General features: G+C 43.1%; 1 protein-coding gene across 4 annotated transcripts in view; it reads right to left on the bottom strand.

The window, feature by feature from the left end:
* LOC124255049 (inositol hexakisphosphate kinase 1-like) overlaps positions 1-17,798 on the bottom strand; it is a 50,471-nt gene that overhangs the window by 16,395 nt on the left and 16,278 nt on the right. The gene's annotated exons all lie outside the window — the stretch shown is intronic.

Raw genomic sequence — 17,798 nt, 5'->3', positions numbered from 1 at the left:
TGGGGTATTAAATAACAAACACATGCTATGTAAGATATATCCATGAAATAAACAATATTCACCATGAATGTTTGCACACACGAACACACACATACATGCAGAGTAAATGAAAGAGATTATTTTTCATTTTCATTAGTTAAAGATAAATTTGTTTCTATTTTAAACTACTCCATTTCTTGGTCTATACCTTGTTTTGTGTCTTTTTAGCAATATTCCAGCAATATCACGGCGGGGGACACCAGAAATGGGCTTCACACATTGTACCCATGTGGAGAATCGAACCCGGGTCTTCGGCGTGACGAGCGAACGCTTTAACCACTAGGCTACCCCACCGCCCCTGTTTTGTGTCTTAAGTACGCCTGTTCTCTTCATAAAACTCCAGAACAAGACTGGGGTATATTTTATGGTAACATGATGAATCCATACTGTATAAAACATTAACATGACATATCATGATATATACAAGACGATATAGACATGACATACGCTGATATAAACATGACATTCATTGAAAAATAAACATGACAACACAACAATGTTCTATATGCATCTGTATACAGTCATCATATCATCACAGATGCTGACAGTGACACTGACACTGAATCATCAGTCTGAAACGAGACCAACAGCACCATCACACTAATGGTTCACCCGATCCTTCTATCCGTCAGCTGTATTCACCCAACATCCGACACACTGCAGCTTGCACACAATATAGACATCGAACATACAGTTTTCATTCAACGGCATCAAACATGAATCAATAGTACCTTTGTACAGTGCACAGCGTACATGATGTAGGTATGGTGTTGGTAAGAATACTGACAAAGTAACATGTAATGCAATTCTCAAAAAGAACATCTGTTCTTCAAACAAACACCCTTGTTTGTACACAAGTATTGGATGTTTCACATCTGTCACAAGCAAACTGGACCACAGACACAGCAACACATTAATGTAACACATCGACATCTATAATATAGTACAAACAATAGTTCACAGTGTGGGATATTCTGACAGCCATCATTGTGTTCTGGTTTTTCATTGTTGGTGTGCTTGTTATTGATTTAAGACCACAATTACAGCTGCCTGTAGATATGGTAACTAACAGTGTGGATCACACAATCCAGTGATTAATACAAGCAACCATGGTACAATGACATACAAGAAGCAGATCAACAAGCCTCACAAGATCAAAACTGTTGCCACTTACTGCATGAAAAGGTTACCCAGAAACCTCACTGTAGCCAGAGACTTATTCCAACCTAGGATCCCAGTGGGTGGATAAGCATAGGTTACCATGGTTACTGGGGACCTATTCTAACCCAGAATCCTAACAGGGAGAGAATATGGTTACTGGGGACCTATTCTAACCCAGAATCCTCACAGGGAGAGAAGTACAGGTTACCATGGTTACTGGGGACCTATTCTAACCCAGAATCCTCACAGGGAGAGAAGCACAGGTTACCATGGTTACTGGGGACCTATTCTAACCCAGAATCCTCCCAGGGAGAGAAGCACAGGTTACCATGGTTACTGGGGACCTATTCTAACCCAGAATCCTCACAGGGAGAGAAGCACAGGCTACCATGGTTACTGGGGACCTATTCTAACCCAGAATCCTCACAGGAAGACAAGCTACTCACTCAGCTAGAGACCTCCATTCTTGACCGTCATCACCACTGTATTGTATATTGACTTGTCAGTCAACCCGGGCCATTGTCATTTCTTTAGTCACTGTTATTTATATTATGACATTTATAACCTTGGCCGTGTCAGTTGTCACACCAATAGTCCAAGTCAATGCCATTGTCTCTTTACTTGTCTATTGTTGTCTCTTTGTCTGTCCATTGTTGTTTTATACTATATATGTTTACATATATATCACCTGTGTAGGGACTACTGCCTGTCGGAGCTTTGTGCTGCTCATTAAGAGGAAACACCCACGGTTCAGCTGGAACTCGATTCATTAATGTTTGAACAAGAAAATCACTTCCTTGCTATCTTTGTGTATTTAATAGACAACTAAAGAAATTTGGACCCAACATATTTCTTTACCTAAGTTCTTAGCTGGTTCCCTGGCAAATGCCTTGGAACTTTTTGTAACTATTTTTCACATTTTTGTGCATCTTGGTTTAAAATTGGGAATCCCTTGGTGACCTCAGTACTGAAGCTAATTATTTCTAAAAACATTAGCAGGAAGTTACGTATTAGTCAGTAGCATGAATACATATATATCAGAGAAAGCTTTGATCCCTCTACCATGTTTGTAAGCAGTTTGCAGTAGCAATAGTGAACATACAATGTACCTGGCAAATTATCATCAATGTTAATCTTTTAAATGGGTTAAGTTAATTCCGTATGAATGTTAATGTTGTATATCTTTTCATCCATAACAACCATAAGCAGTCAGGCAAATTGAAATATATGAAAAATGTTTATATTCTATGTATGACTGTAGGATTTGACTCACATGGTCTGCCATGATCAGTGTCTGCTATAATCAAAAAGTCTGCAATGAACAAAGTGTATTCTATGATCAAATAGTCTGCAGTGATCAAAATGTCTGCAGTGATCAAACAGTCTTCTGTTATCAATAGTCTACAGTGATCAAATAGTCTACTATGATCAAACAGTCGGCAGTGATCAAAATGTCTGCAGTGATCAAAATGTCTACAGTGATCAAACAGTCTTCTATGATCAAATAGTCGGCAGTGATCAACATGTCTGCAGTGATCAAATAGTCGTCTATGATCAAATAGTCTGCAGTGATCAAATAGTCTTCTATGATCAAATAGTCTGCAGTGATCAAAATGTCTGCAGTGATCAAATAGTCTGCAGTGATCAAACTATCTGCACTTATCAAATAGTCTACAGTGATCAAACAATCTTCTATGATCAAATAGTCTACAGTGATCAAATAATCTGCAGTGATCAAATTATCGGCAATGATCAAAGTGTATGCTATGATAAAAATGTCTGCATTGATTAAATAATCGGCTATGATCTGATGGTCTCACATGATCAAATGGTCTGCAAAGTGTAACCGAACATCATAACCAAACCAGGAAACACATCATCATAATCATGAACACAGGACAATTTAGGTTTACCTAATGAAGTTACCTGGATGGTCACAGCGTCACACAAAAAATAAAGACGTAAGACATGTTTTGTACATGTGCCATGAAGCTGCTGCCTTTACACAGGACCTGCATGTTGTAAATGTACTTTATACATGGCATATAGATCCCCCTAGTCGTCACACTAAACACGTTGTGTAAATCGATAGGCTGTAGAATAGCTCAAGGTAAAGCTAGATAGTCAGTGATCGCATTGCATTACTCGAGAGGCAGTCCCAATTGAAGACCTGTTCAGGTGTGAAATGGTGTAGACTAGTCTGTTATTCCTGTGATCCTTTAGCATCGACAACGGCCACGCACCTGCCTTCGCATTACCCACGGTTTGTGTCAGTGGAATAATAGAGACCATTAGCCAAGCTTGCATGACTTTGGATTCGGACAAATGGCAGAAGTCACAGATGGTTACGTGTAATTAGAGACGTAAATTGTAAAACACGTTTTCCTCACCATGCTCAGTGCCGGAGTTTATCCTCAATCAATTTGTTAACATGTTTGTTAACATCAATTGCCATGTTTTAGGCAGATCACATTGCAACAGTGTGTGCCATTACAGGCCTAATTGTACTTATATCCCTAAATTATATGTTTACACATCATAATTATCAGATCTTATTATATATGACAAACAATATTATGATCCATTGTAGTCATGGATCCCTCATGGAGGGAGATCAACCTTCAGTAAGGGAGATCGTACTGGAAACCATGGACCTGTAACCATGGAGACCTTATGATCAACAGGTGGGAAAATCACTTGTAGTCATGGAGACCTTATGATCAACAGGTGGGAAAACCATCTGTAGTCATGTGACCTTATGATCAACAGGTGAGAAAACCATCTGTAGTCATGTGACCTTATGATCAACAGGTGAGAAAACCATCTGTAGTCATGTGACCTTATGATCAACAGGTGGGAAAACCATCTGTAGTCATGTGACCTTATGATCAACAGGTGGGAAAACCATCTGTAGTCATGTGACCTTATGATCAACAGGTGGGAAAACCATCTGTAGTCATGTGACCTTATGATCAACAGGTGGGAAAACCATCTGTAGTCATGTGACCTTATGATCAACAGGTGAGAAAACCATCTGTAGTCATGTGACCTTATGATCAACAGGTGGGAAAACCATCTGTAGTCATGTGACCTTATGATCAACAGGTGAGAAAACCATCTGTAGTCATGTGACCTTATGATCAACAGGTGGGAAAACCATCTGTAGTCATGTGACCTTATGATCAACAGGTGGGAAAACCATCTGTAGTCATGTGACCTTATGATCAACAGGTGGGAAAACCATCTGTAGTCATGGAAACTTTATGATCAACAGGTGGGAAAACCATCTGTAGACATGGAGACCTTATGATCAACAGGTGGGAAAACCATCTGTAGTCATGGAAACCTTATGATCAACAGGTGGGAAAACCATCTGTAGACATGGAGACCTTATGATCAACAGGTGGGAAAACCATCTGTAGACATGGAGACCTTATGATCAACAGGTGGGAAAACCATCTGTAAACATGGAGACCTTATGATCAACAGGTGGGAAAACCATCTGTAGACATGGAGACCTTATGATCAACAGGTGGGAAAACCATCTGTAGTCATGGAAACCTTATGATCAACAGGTGGGAAAACCATCTGTAGACATGGAGACCTTATGATCAACAGGTGGGAAAACCATCTGTAGTCATGGAAACCTTATGATCAACAGGTGGGAAAACAATCTGTAGACATGGAGACCTTATGATCAACAGGTGGGAAAACCATCTGTAGACATGGAGACCTTATGATCAACAGGTGGGAAAACCACTTGTAGTCATGCAGACCTTACGATCAACAGGTGGGAAAACCACTTGTAGTCATGGAGACCCTATGATTAACAGAAATAATACCTGGTTACTGTTTTGGAGGTCTTTAAACGAACATAAGGCCTTATGATCATCGTCTCACCTGTAGTTATCAGACCTTACAACAGGCAGCAGATCCATCTTCCCAATGTCAACAGCACTGGGACGGCCAAACCAAGCATCAACTTCAGATCAATACCATAGCCCAACATAAGAGAAACCCACCTGTAGTTGGGAAGTCCTTATAATCAACCAAATCGCCAATGTGGACAATGTCGACAAGTCCAGGCTAGGCTGACCATCAACTCCAGATCAATACCACAGCCCACAAACCCATAGAACACCCTGACTCATAACGTCCACTATTTGAGGTGAGCTATTGAACATGTTGTATAGCCTGTGGTGAATAGTTGTCTTTAATGGTTGTTTTCATGTCGGTAATTTATTCAGATGTAGAGTACGCCGGAGACATCAAACAAGTCTGTTCATACGTCAGTGAGTGCATCTAAATACAGCAGTATTTACTCATCCAAGTATTGGAGCACTTCACAGGTTACACCAAAACAAATTTTACTGTAAGGAAGACTCCCCCGCCCCCAAAATATAGGACACAGGTGCTCACCACTTTCGTGAAACTCTAAAGCATGACCATTCGTGATGTGAAATGATTGGATGTCACAAGATTATCACACTTACAACTATCTTGCAGCTGGTGTGTAGCTGCTTGTACTGGTGCAGAGTAAGGCCAGGTTTGGAGTACTAGTCTATTGAGACACCACACCACAGTCTGACATGGACAGCCCACTCAGACACACACTGGCAAAAGTCTGACATGGACAGCCCATTCAGACACACACTGGCCAACAGTCTGACATGGACAGCTCACTCAGACACACACTGGCCAACAGTCTGACATGGACAGCCCATTCAGACACACACTGGCCAACAGTTTGACATGGACAGCCCATTCAGACACACACTGGCCAACAGTCTGACATGGACAGCCCATTCAGACACACACTGGCCAACAGTTTGACATGGACAGCCCACTCAGACACACACTGGCCAACAGTTTGACATAGACAGCCCACTCAGACACACACTGGCCAACAGTTTGACATAGACAGCCCACTCAGACACACTGGCAAAAGTTTGACATGGACAGCCCATTCAGACACACACTGGCCAACAGTCTGACATGGACAGCCCACTCAGACACACACTGACCAACAGTTTGACATTGACAGCCCACTCAGACACACACTGACCAGTCCTTGCTTTAAAGCCTTAACGATGACCATCACACAGGGTAACAACAGTTTGACGTGGACAGCCCACTCAGACACACACTGACCAACAGTTTGACATGGACTGCCCACTCAGACACACACTGACCAACAGTTTGACATGGACTGCCCACTCAGACACACACTGACCAGTCCTTGCTTTAACGCCTTAACGATGACCATCACACAGGGTAACAACAGTTTGACGTGGACTGCCCACTCAGACACACACTGACCAGTCCTTGCTTTAACGCCTTTCCGAAACGATGACCATCACACAGGGTAACAACAGTTTGACATGGACTGCCCACTCAGACACACACTGACCAGTCCTTGCTTTAACGCCTTAACGATGACCATTACACAGGGTAACAACAGTTTGACATGGACAGCCCACTCAGACACACACTGACCAGTCCTTGCTTTAACGCCTTAACGATGACCATTACACAGGGTAACAACAGTTTGACGTGGACAGCCCACTCAGACACACACACTGACCAGTCCTTGCTTTAACGCTTTAACGATGACCATCACACAGGGTAACAACAGTTTGACGTGGACTGCCCACTCAGACACACACTGGCCAGTCCTTGCTTTAACGCCTTAACGATGACCATCACACAGGGTAACAACAGTTTGACGTGGACTGCCCACTCAGACACACACTGACCAGTCCTTGCTTTAACGCCTTAACGATGACCATTACACAGGGTAACAACAGTTTGACGTGGACAGCCCACTCAGACACACACTGACCAAAAGTTTGACATGGACTGCCCACTCAGACACACACTGGCCAGTCCTTGCTTTAACGCCTTAACGATGACCATCACACAGGGTAACAACAGTTTGACGTGGACTGCCCACTCAGACACACACTGACCAGTCCTTGCTTTAACGCCTTAACGATGACCATTACACAGGGTAACAACAGTTTGACATGGACTGCCCACTCAGACACACACTGACCAGTCCTTGCTTTAACGCCTTAACGATGACCATCACACAGGGTAACAACAGTTTGACATGGACTGCCCACTCAGACACACACTGACCAACAGTCTGACATGGACAGCCCACTCAGACACACACTGACCAGTCCTTGCTTTAACGCCTTAACGATGACCATTACACAGGGTAACAACAGTTTGACATGGACAGCCCACTCAGACACACACTGACCAGTCCTTGCTTTAACGCCTTAACGATGACCATCACACAGGGTAACAACAGTTTGACGTGGACAGCCCACTCAGACACACACTGACCAGTCCTTGCTTTAACGCCTTAACGATGACCATCACACAGGGTAACAACAGTTTGACGTGGACAGCCCACTCAGACACACACTGACCAGTCCTTGCTTTAACGCCTTAACGATGACCATTACACAGGGTAACAACAGTTTGACGTGGACTGCCCACTCAGACACACACTGGCCAGTCCTTGCTTTAACGCCTTAACGATGACCATCACACAGGGTAACAACAGTTTGACATGGACTGCCCACTCAGACACACACTGACCAGTCCTTGCTTTAACGCCTTAACGATGACCATTACACAGGGTAACAACAGTTTGACGTGGACTGCCCACTCAGACACACACTGACCTGTCCTTGCTTTAACGCCTTAACGATGACCATTACACAGGGTAACAACAGTTTGACATGGACTGCCCACTCAGACACACACTGACCAGTCCTTGCTTTAACTTGGACGATGACCATCACACAGGGTAACAACAGTTTGACATGGACAGCCCACTCAGACACACACTGACCAGTCCTTGCTTTAACGCCTTAACGATGACCATTACACAGGGTAACAACAGTTTGACGTGGACAGCCCACTCAGACACACACTGACCAGTCCTTGCTTTAACGCCTTAACGATGACCATTACACAGGGTAACAACAGTTTGACGTGGACAGCCCACTCAGACACACACTGACCAACAGTTTGACATGGACAGCCCATTCAGACACACACTGGCCAACAGTCTGACATGGACAGCCCATTCAGACACACACTGGCCAACAGTTTGACATGGACAGCCCACTCAGACACACACTGGCCAACAGTTTGACATAGACAGCCCACTCAGACACACACTGGCCAACAGTTTGACATAGACAGCCCACTCAGACACACTGGCAAAAGTTTGACATGGACAGCCCATTCAGACACACACTGGCCAACAGTCTGACATGGACAGCCCACTCAGACACACACTGACCAACAGTTTGACATGGACAGCCCACTCAGACACACACTGACCAGTCCTTGCTTTAAAGCCTTAACGATGACCATCACACAGGGTAACAACAGTTTGACGTGGACAGCCCACTCAGACACACACTGGCCAACAGTCTGACATGGACAGCCCACTCAAACACACACTGGCCAACAGTCTGACATGGACAGCCCACTCAGACACACACTGACCAACAGTTTGACATGGACAGCCCACTCAGACACACACTGACCAACAGTTTGACATGGACTGCCCACTCAGACACACACTGACCAGTCCTTGCTTTAACGCCTTAACGATGACCATCACACAGGGTAACAACAGTTTGACGTGGACTGCCCACTCAGACACACACTGACCAGTCCTTGCTTTAACGCCTTAACGATGACCATCACACAGGGTAACAACAGTTTGACATGGACTGCCCACTCAGACACACACTGACCAGTCCTTGCTTTAACGCCGTAACGATGACCATTACACAGGGTAACAACAGTTTGACATGGACAGCCCACTCAGACACACTGACCAGTCCTTGCTTTAACTTTAACGATGACCATTACACAGGGTAACAACAGTTTGACGTGGACAGCCCACTCAGACACACACTGACCAGTCCTTGCTTTAACGCCTTAACGATGACCATCACACAGGGTAACAACAGTTTGACGTGGACTGCCCACTCAGACACACACACTGGCCAGTCCTTGCTTTAACTTTAACGATGACCATCACACAGGGTAACAACAGTTTGATCGTGGACTGCCCACTCAGACACACACTGACCAGTCCTTGCTTTAACGCCTTAACGATGACCATTACACAGGGTAACAACAGTTTGACGTGGACAGCCCACTCAGACACACACTGACCAACAGTTTGACATGGACTGCCCACTCAGACACACACTGGCCAGTCCTTGCTTTAACGCCTTAACGATGACCATCACACAGGGTAACAACAGTTTGACGTGGACTGCCCACTCAGACACACACTGACCAGTCCTTGCTTTAACGCCTTAACGATGACCATTACACAGGGTAACAACAGTTTGACATGGACTGCCCACTCAGACACACACTGACCAGTCCTTGCTTTAACGCGCCCACGATGACCATCACATCACACAGGGTAACAACAGTTTGACATGGACTGCCCACTCAGACACACACTGACCAACAGTCTGACATGGACAGCCCACTCAGACACACACTGACCAGTCCTTGCTTTTAACGCCTTAACGATGACCATTACACAGGGTAACAACAGTTTGACATGGACAGCCCACTCAGACACACACTGACCAGTCCTTGCTTTAACGCTTTAACGATGACCATCACACAGGGTAACAACAGTTTGACGTGGACAGCCCACTCAGACACACACTGACCAGTCCTTGCTTTAACGCTCCAAACGATGACCATCACACAGGGTAACAACAGTTTGACGTGGACAGCCCACTCAGACACACACTGACCAGTCCTTGCTTTAACGCTTTAACGATGACCATTACACAGGGTAACAACAGTTTGACGTGGACTGCCCACTCAGACACACACTGGCCAGTCCTTGCTTTAACGCCTTAAACGATGACCATCACACAGGGTAACAACAGTTTGACATGGACTGCCCACTCAGACACACACACTGACCAGTCCTTGCTTTAACGCCTTTAACGATGACCATTACACAGGGTAACAACAGTTTGACGTGGACTGCCCACTCAGACACACACTGACCTGTCCTTGCTTTTGCCTTAACGATGACCATTACACAGGGTAACAACAGTTTGACATGGACTGCCCACTCAGACACACACTGACCAGTCCTTGCTTTAACTTTAACGATGACCATTACACAGGGTAACAACAGTTTGACATGGACAGCCCACTCAGACACACACTGACCAGTCCTTGCTTTAACGCCTTAACGATGACCATCACACAGGGTAACAACAGTTTGACGTGGACTGCCCACTCAGACACACACTGGCCAGTCCTTGCTTTAACGCCTTAACGATGACCATTACACAGGGTAACAACAGTTTGACATGGACTGCCCACTCAGACACACACTGGCCAGTCCTTGCTTTTAACGCCTTAACGATGACCATTACACAGGGTAACAACAGTTTGACATGGACTGCCCACTCAGACACACTGACCAGTCCCTTGCTTTAACGCCTTAACGATGACCATCACACAGGGTAACAACAGTTTGACGTGGACTGCCCACTCAGACACACACTGACCAGTCCTTGCTTTAACGCCTTAACGATGACCATCACACAGGGTAACAACAGTTTGACGTGGACTGCCCACTCAGACACACACACTGGCCAGTCCTTGCTTTAACGCCGCGATGACCATTACACAGGGTAACAACAGTTTGACGTGGACTGCCCACTCAGACACACACTGACCAGTCCTTGCTTTAACGCCTTAACGATGACCATTACACAGGGTAACAACAGTTTGACATGGACAGCCCACTCAGACACACACTGACCAGTCCTTGCTTTAACGCCTTAACGATGACCATTACACAGGGTAACAACAGTTTGACATGGACTGCCCACTCAGACACACACTGACCAGTCCTTGCTTTAACGCCTTAACGATGACCATCACACAGGGTAACAACAGTTTGACGTGGACTGCCCACTCAGACACACACTGACCAGTCCTTGCTTTAACGCCTTAACGATGACCATTACACAGGGTAACAACAGTTTGACGTGGACAGCCCACTCAGACACACACTGACCAGTCCTTGCTTTAACGCCTTAACGATGACCATCACACAGGGTAACAACAGTTTGACATGGACTGCCCACTCAGACACACACTGGCCAGTCCTTGCTTTAACGCCTTAACGATGACCATTACACAGGGTAACAACAGTTTGACATGGACTGCCCACTCAGACACACACTGACCAGTCCTTGCTTTAACGCCTTAACGATGACCATTACACAGGGTAACAACAGATTGACATGGACTGCCCACTCAGACACACACTGACCAGTCCTTGCTTTAACGCCTTAACGATGACCATTACACAGGGTAACAACAGTCTGACATGGACTGCCCACTCAGACACACACTGACCAACAGTCTGACATGCACAGCCCACTCAGACACACACTGACCAGTCCTTGCTTTAACGCCTTAACGATGACCATTACACAGGGTAACAACAGTTTGACATGGACTGCCCACTCAGACACACACTGACCAACAGTCTGACATGGACAGCCCACTCAGACACACACTGACCAGTCCTTGCTTTAACGCCTTAACGATGACCATCACACAGGGTAACAACAGTTTGACGTGGACTGCCCACTCAGACACACACTGACCAGTCCTTGCTTTAACGCCTTAACGATGACCATTACACAGGGTAACAACAGTTTGACATGGACTGCCCACTCAGACACACACTGACCAGTCCTTGCTTTAACGCCTTAACGATGACCATCACACAGGGTAACAACAGTTTGACATGGACTGCCCACTCAGACACACACTGGCCAGTCCTTGCTTTAACGCCTTAACGATGACCATCACACAGGGTAACAACAGTCTGACATGGACAGCCCACTCAGACACACACTGACCAGTCCTTGCTTTAACGCCTTAACGATGACCATTACACAGGGTAACAACAGTTTGACATGGACAGCCCACTCAGACACACACACTGACCAGTCCTTGCTTTAACGCTTTAACGATGACCATCACACAGGGTAACAACAGTCTGACATGGACAGCCCACTCAGACACACACTGGCCAGTCCTTGCTTTAACTTTTAACGATGAACGATGACCATCACACAGGGTAACAACAGTTTGACGTGGACTGCCCACTCAGACACACACTGACCAGTCCTTGCTTTAACTTAACGATGACCATCACACAGGGTAACAACAGTTTGACGTGGACTGCCCACTCAGACACACACTGACCAGTCCTTGCTTTAACGCCTTAACGATGACCATTACACAGGGTAACAACAGTTTGACATGGACAGCCCACTCAGACACACACTGACCAGTCCTTGCTTTAACGCCTTAACGATGACCATTACACAGGGTAACAACAGTTTGACGTGGACAGCCCACTCAGACACACACTGACCAGTCCTTGCTTTAACGCCTTAACGATGACCATTACACAGGGTAACAACAGTTTGACGTGGACTGCCCACTCAGACACACACTGACCAGTCCTTGCTTTAACTTTAACGATGACCATCACACAGGGTAACAACAGTTTGACGTGGACTGCCCACTCAGACACACACTGGCCAGTCCTTGCTTTAACTTTAACGATGACCATCACACAGGGTAACAACAGTTTGACGTGGACTGCCCACTCAGACACACACTGACCAGTCCTTGCTTTAACGCCTTAACGATGACCATCACACAGGGTAACAACAGTTTGACGTGGACAGCCCACTCAGACACACACTGACCAGTCCTTGCTTTAACACCTTAACGATGACCATTACACAGGGTAACAACAGTTTGACATGGACAGCCCACTCAGACACACACTGACCAGTCCTTGCTTTAACGCCTTAACGATGACCATCACACAGGGTAACAACAGTTTGACGTGGACAGCCCACTCAGACACACACTGACCAGTCCTTGCTTTAACTCCTTAACGATGACCATTACACAGGGTAACAACAGTTTGACGTGGACTGCCCACTCAGACACACACTGGCCAACAGTTTGACGTGGACAGCCCACTCAGACACACACTGCAATGCTATTGCAATAGTTTTTCTCTCCTTCAATTGTCTCATTTGAAGTCATTTCCCAAATGAATGTATAGTTTATATGAAATAAAAACAAGTTGAAGTAGTTTCAGTCTCTTTTAATAGCTGACAAGAAACCTGAAGCCCAGATCAAGCAAACAGTTAACATGGTTAAAGAATAACTCAATGAAGCTGCACGTCTGCACCCAAACATCCTGTATTTTGCGCTGCGCATTTATCAACGGAAGTCAATTACTAAACTATCGATAGTCACACATAAGTAGTATCAATGCATCGATAGTTTTTCATTTCTACCATTGATTAATTGCTATGAGAGAGTTCGATGCATCATTACAGTCCTAATGCTTGGTGTCCCAAGAACATTGTGTTGTGTATTTCTACTCTCCGCCTCCTTCCTCCAGCAAATTACATGTTCTATAACAGCAACTGAAACATCATCCGTCTAACCAAGGTACAATGATACACTATCAGCCCACGACCCTGACCACCAAACCCACACCATCTAACCTAGAATCACCATGTAGACTCCCTAGGGGAACAAGCATGACATTTGAGAGCAAACAGATCCAATAGCCAGGGTGAGAATGGTGTTGCACTATGGCCGTAAAGACTTAGCAGGGATAGAATTTGGTGCGATAGATACATACTCCAGCTCATCATCATCATCGTCATCATCAACAACACCACATCATCATTATCATCATCAACACCACATCATCATTATCATCATCATCAACACCACATCATCATTATCATCATCATCAACACCACATCATTATCATCATCATCAACACCACATCATTATCATCATCATCATCAAAAACACCACATCATCATTATCATCATCATCAACACCACATCATCATTATCATCATCAACACCACATCATCATTATCATCATCATCAACACCACATCATCATTATCATCATCATCAACACCACATCATTATCAACACCACATCATTATCATCCTCATCCTCATCAACACCACATCCTCATCAACACCACATCATCATTATCATCATCATCAACACCACATCATTATCATTATCATTTTAATGATGGAACTGACTGCTACCAGAGAAACATCCATTAAATTGCTGAATAAACCAACTCCCACCATCATCAATCATTTGTCTCTGTTGGAAAAATAAAACATGCCAACAAAAATGGTTATCACCATGAACAAGTGAGTCTTATGTCAATGCTGCTTTTAGGACTATTCCAGCGATGTCATTGTGGAACCCACCACACCAGTATCTTCATACAATGCACCAGTGGGGAACTGAACCCAGACCTGTGACTTAACAAGCAGACTCTTTAACCACTTGGCAACCCCAGCTGCCCTGTTATCCCCATGGTTACCAACAAGACATGACACATGTCCCCAGCTTCTCACATACACCCAAACTAGTCTGACTATTGGTGTATGACAAGACTGAGTAACGCCACACAAGAACATTCTGAACTGTGTGACAAACGTTTGTACATAACTTCAAACTGAACTACCAGAACATCAATTACATAAACATGATGAACATCTCCACACTACCTTTTACAAAACTTATCCCAAATAAAAATACTTGTCATACTGCATACTTGGTGCATGTTGGAAATAAATAAAAACATACAAGCTTTAAAGAGGATGTCGAACATGTTCAAGATTGTGTCTGGAATGCTGTTTGCAGACACAACAAATGAAGAAGTTCACCTGAACATGTATAAGTGCTTAACAAATGTTCTCCAGCAACACACCTGTTTATCACGTTTATCATGTTTACAGTGTTTACAAAAGCTGAATTTATTACTCCCATTTCATACAGCACAAAGGACTACCACAGTTTTTGTTTCAAGTCCAAAAAGAATTCACTTGTTACATTTTAAGTTTAGAAGTTATTCATCCCCATGTGACACGATACAATGGCAGCCATACAGGTATAGGCCTGGGGTCAAATCTTTTTAAAAATATTACTGGAGCATGCAAAATATAACTTCACATGACGCTTCTTTCACAAACAAAGCACTTATAACTCTGCACTATTCAACAACATAATCAAACTGTTTGATATCACTGTCACCTTCTGCCATCGTTACAGGCAGCTTACTTCACAAAGAGCAGGAAGCAGGACACATTCAAGGTCACACAATAAGGGCCTATTCCACAAAGTGATCTTGGCACCAAGACTGCAACTCATTTGCTTTATCTAGGCTTGTGTTTGGGTGACACTACGATTGTTTACTGAAACAAGCCCCGGGTTATTGAATGAAAATATTGACTCATATTGATAATGAAAATTACATAATATTAGGTTCACGTGTGTCACACACAACCACCTCCACCACTATCATCACTGTCGTCATCATCATCATCATCATCCATATACCGGGTACATACTTCCAAAACCAAACTTAAAGAACCAATTTTGCACGTAAATACTTTCAGAATCAAGGTGGTGAAGATAAATTATGTAAACATTAGGCAATTATATTTGACAATCAAGGTCAAAGTTTGCTCACTGTTAAACCAGAAGAACTCTGTGGAAGGGTTGTCAGATAACATAGGTATCTTATCAGAGTTAACATCTGATTATAATGATACTGTTGACATTACAAACAATATTATTTTAAGGTAGTATACTAACACTATGTACATATGGACTTAATAGCATAATACTTAAACATGATCATTGACTATCAATCACCAAGCTGTTTATCTCTCGTTTTAATATCCTTTTCTGCAAATCATCCTTCATCTTAAAATACACAGAGGAAGTTGTTTACAAACTAACATCTACACTGTGTCCTTGTATTATATTAATGATAAAGAAATATAGAAACAACCTGTGAGCTGATATATCCATTTTTAAAAAGGCTATCTCATCTTGTAGTTAAATGTTTTGTATTTATTTTAAAATATATTTTTCCTGAATGCTGTGTTATTACTGATGTTTTAGAGGTTTCTCACACAGCCAGGGACAGTTCAGCTGGAATTCTATTAAAATCTCATCTAATTGTATTTGATTTATAAGCTATCTGAGGTAAGACTGAAAGACATTGCAATTCTTTCTGCCTCTTGTTTCAGAACAAGGTTAATACAATGCTTCAGTAAGAATACTAAAGGTCTTTTCAAGGGACACGATTTAGACTTTGATAGGCATTGAGCAGATGAAAGTTTGTATTTTTGTGGATGATGACCTTTGGGTTCTTTGTAATGCTATTTAGGAGCTACTTCTTGCCCTTTAATCAGGTGTTAATAAGGTGAGTATGTACTGTAGTAAGCCTATAGAGTTACTAGATTGCACTATTAGCGGATTATTATATCATTGTCTTTGAACTTTAATGCTACCCTGTAAACATATCATCATGCTTATATATATTGTCTATTTGCATAATCAGTGCTCACACAATGAAATTGAGAAATACCAATGAAACATGATTACAAAGAATAAACCTAGTTGTTATTCACCACCACGTGTCAGAATACATCATATTCATGTGTGTGATATAGTTATCAAACTGTCACATAGAGGCCATACTGACATCATAGTATTCATACTGAGTGTGATGTTAAACCAGGGATGCTGCACATTCAATACATTTCAAGACAAACTCCATCCTAACTGCATTCCTTTGGTAAACATGGTAAAACAAACGTAATTCAACGTATATCATGCAAACAAGGGTTGAAAAGTCACCTACATAGTTTACTTGCTATTATGCAGGGTTAAGATGATCATGATGATGATTGTGATGATGATGATTGTGATGATGATGATTGATGATGATGATTGCGATGATGATGATTGATGATGATGATTGCGATGATCATCATGATGATGATGGTGATGATGATGATTGATGATGGTGATGATTGATGATGATGATGATGATTGTGATGATGATGATTGTGATGATATTGATGATGATGATGATGTGATGATTGTGATGATGATGATGATGATGATTGTGATGATGATGATGATTGTGATGGTGATGATGATGATTGATGATGATGATTGCGATGATCATCATGATTGTGATGGTGATGATGATGATGATGATTGTGATGATGAATGTGATGATTGTGATGATGATGATGATTGTGATGATATTGATGATGATTGTGATGATGATGATTGTGATGATGATTGTGATGATGATTATTATTGCATCCATCCACCAACAATTACACAAACACTTGTATTAAATATATGTAGATCAAAACCCCACTAATTTGTACTATGGGTGTAACTCAGGGTCTCTAAAAGTGATGTTTATTATCAAGGCCATTCAACATGTTCAATGGTAAATACCAGGTTTAAACCTTTCAAAGACTAAGTAAAAGCTTCAAGGCCGTTTCAAGCTCTGTGCACATCTTGTAAACATGGTATACAAACAACACAACCTCAAGCATGATGAGGTAATGACTTATCGTCACTAGATATGTCAACTGTATGGACC

Source organism: Haliotis rubra, unplaced genomic scaffold (genome assembly GCF_003918875.1).
Source record: "Haliotis rubra isolate DU_JTF1 unplaced genomic scaffold, ASM391887v1 Scf59, whole genome shotgun sequence".
Classification (NCBI taxonomy): Eukaryota; Metazoa; Mollusca; class Gastropoda; order Lepetellida; family Haliotidae; genus Haliotis; species Haliotis rubra.
This window is presented reverse-complemented; position numbering and strand designations above follow the sequence as displayed.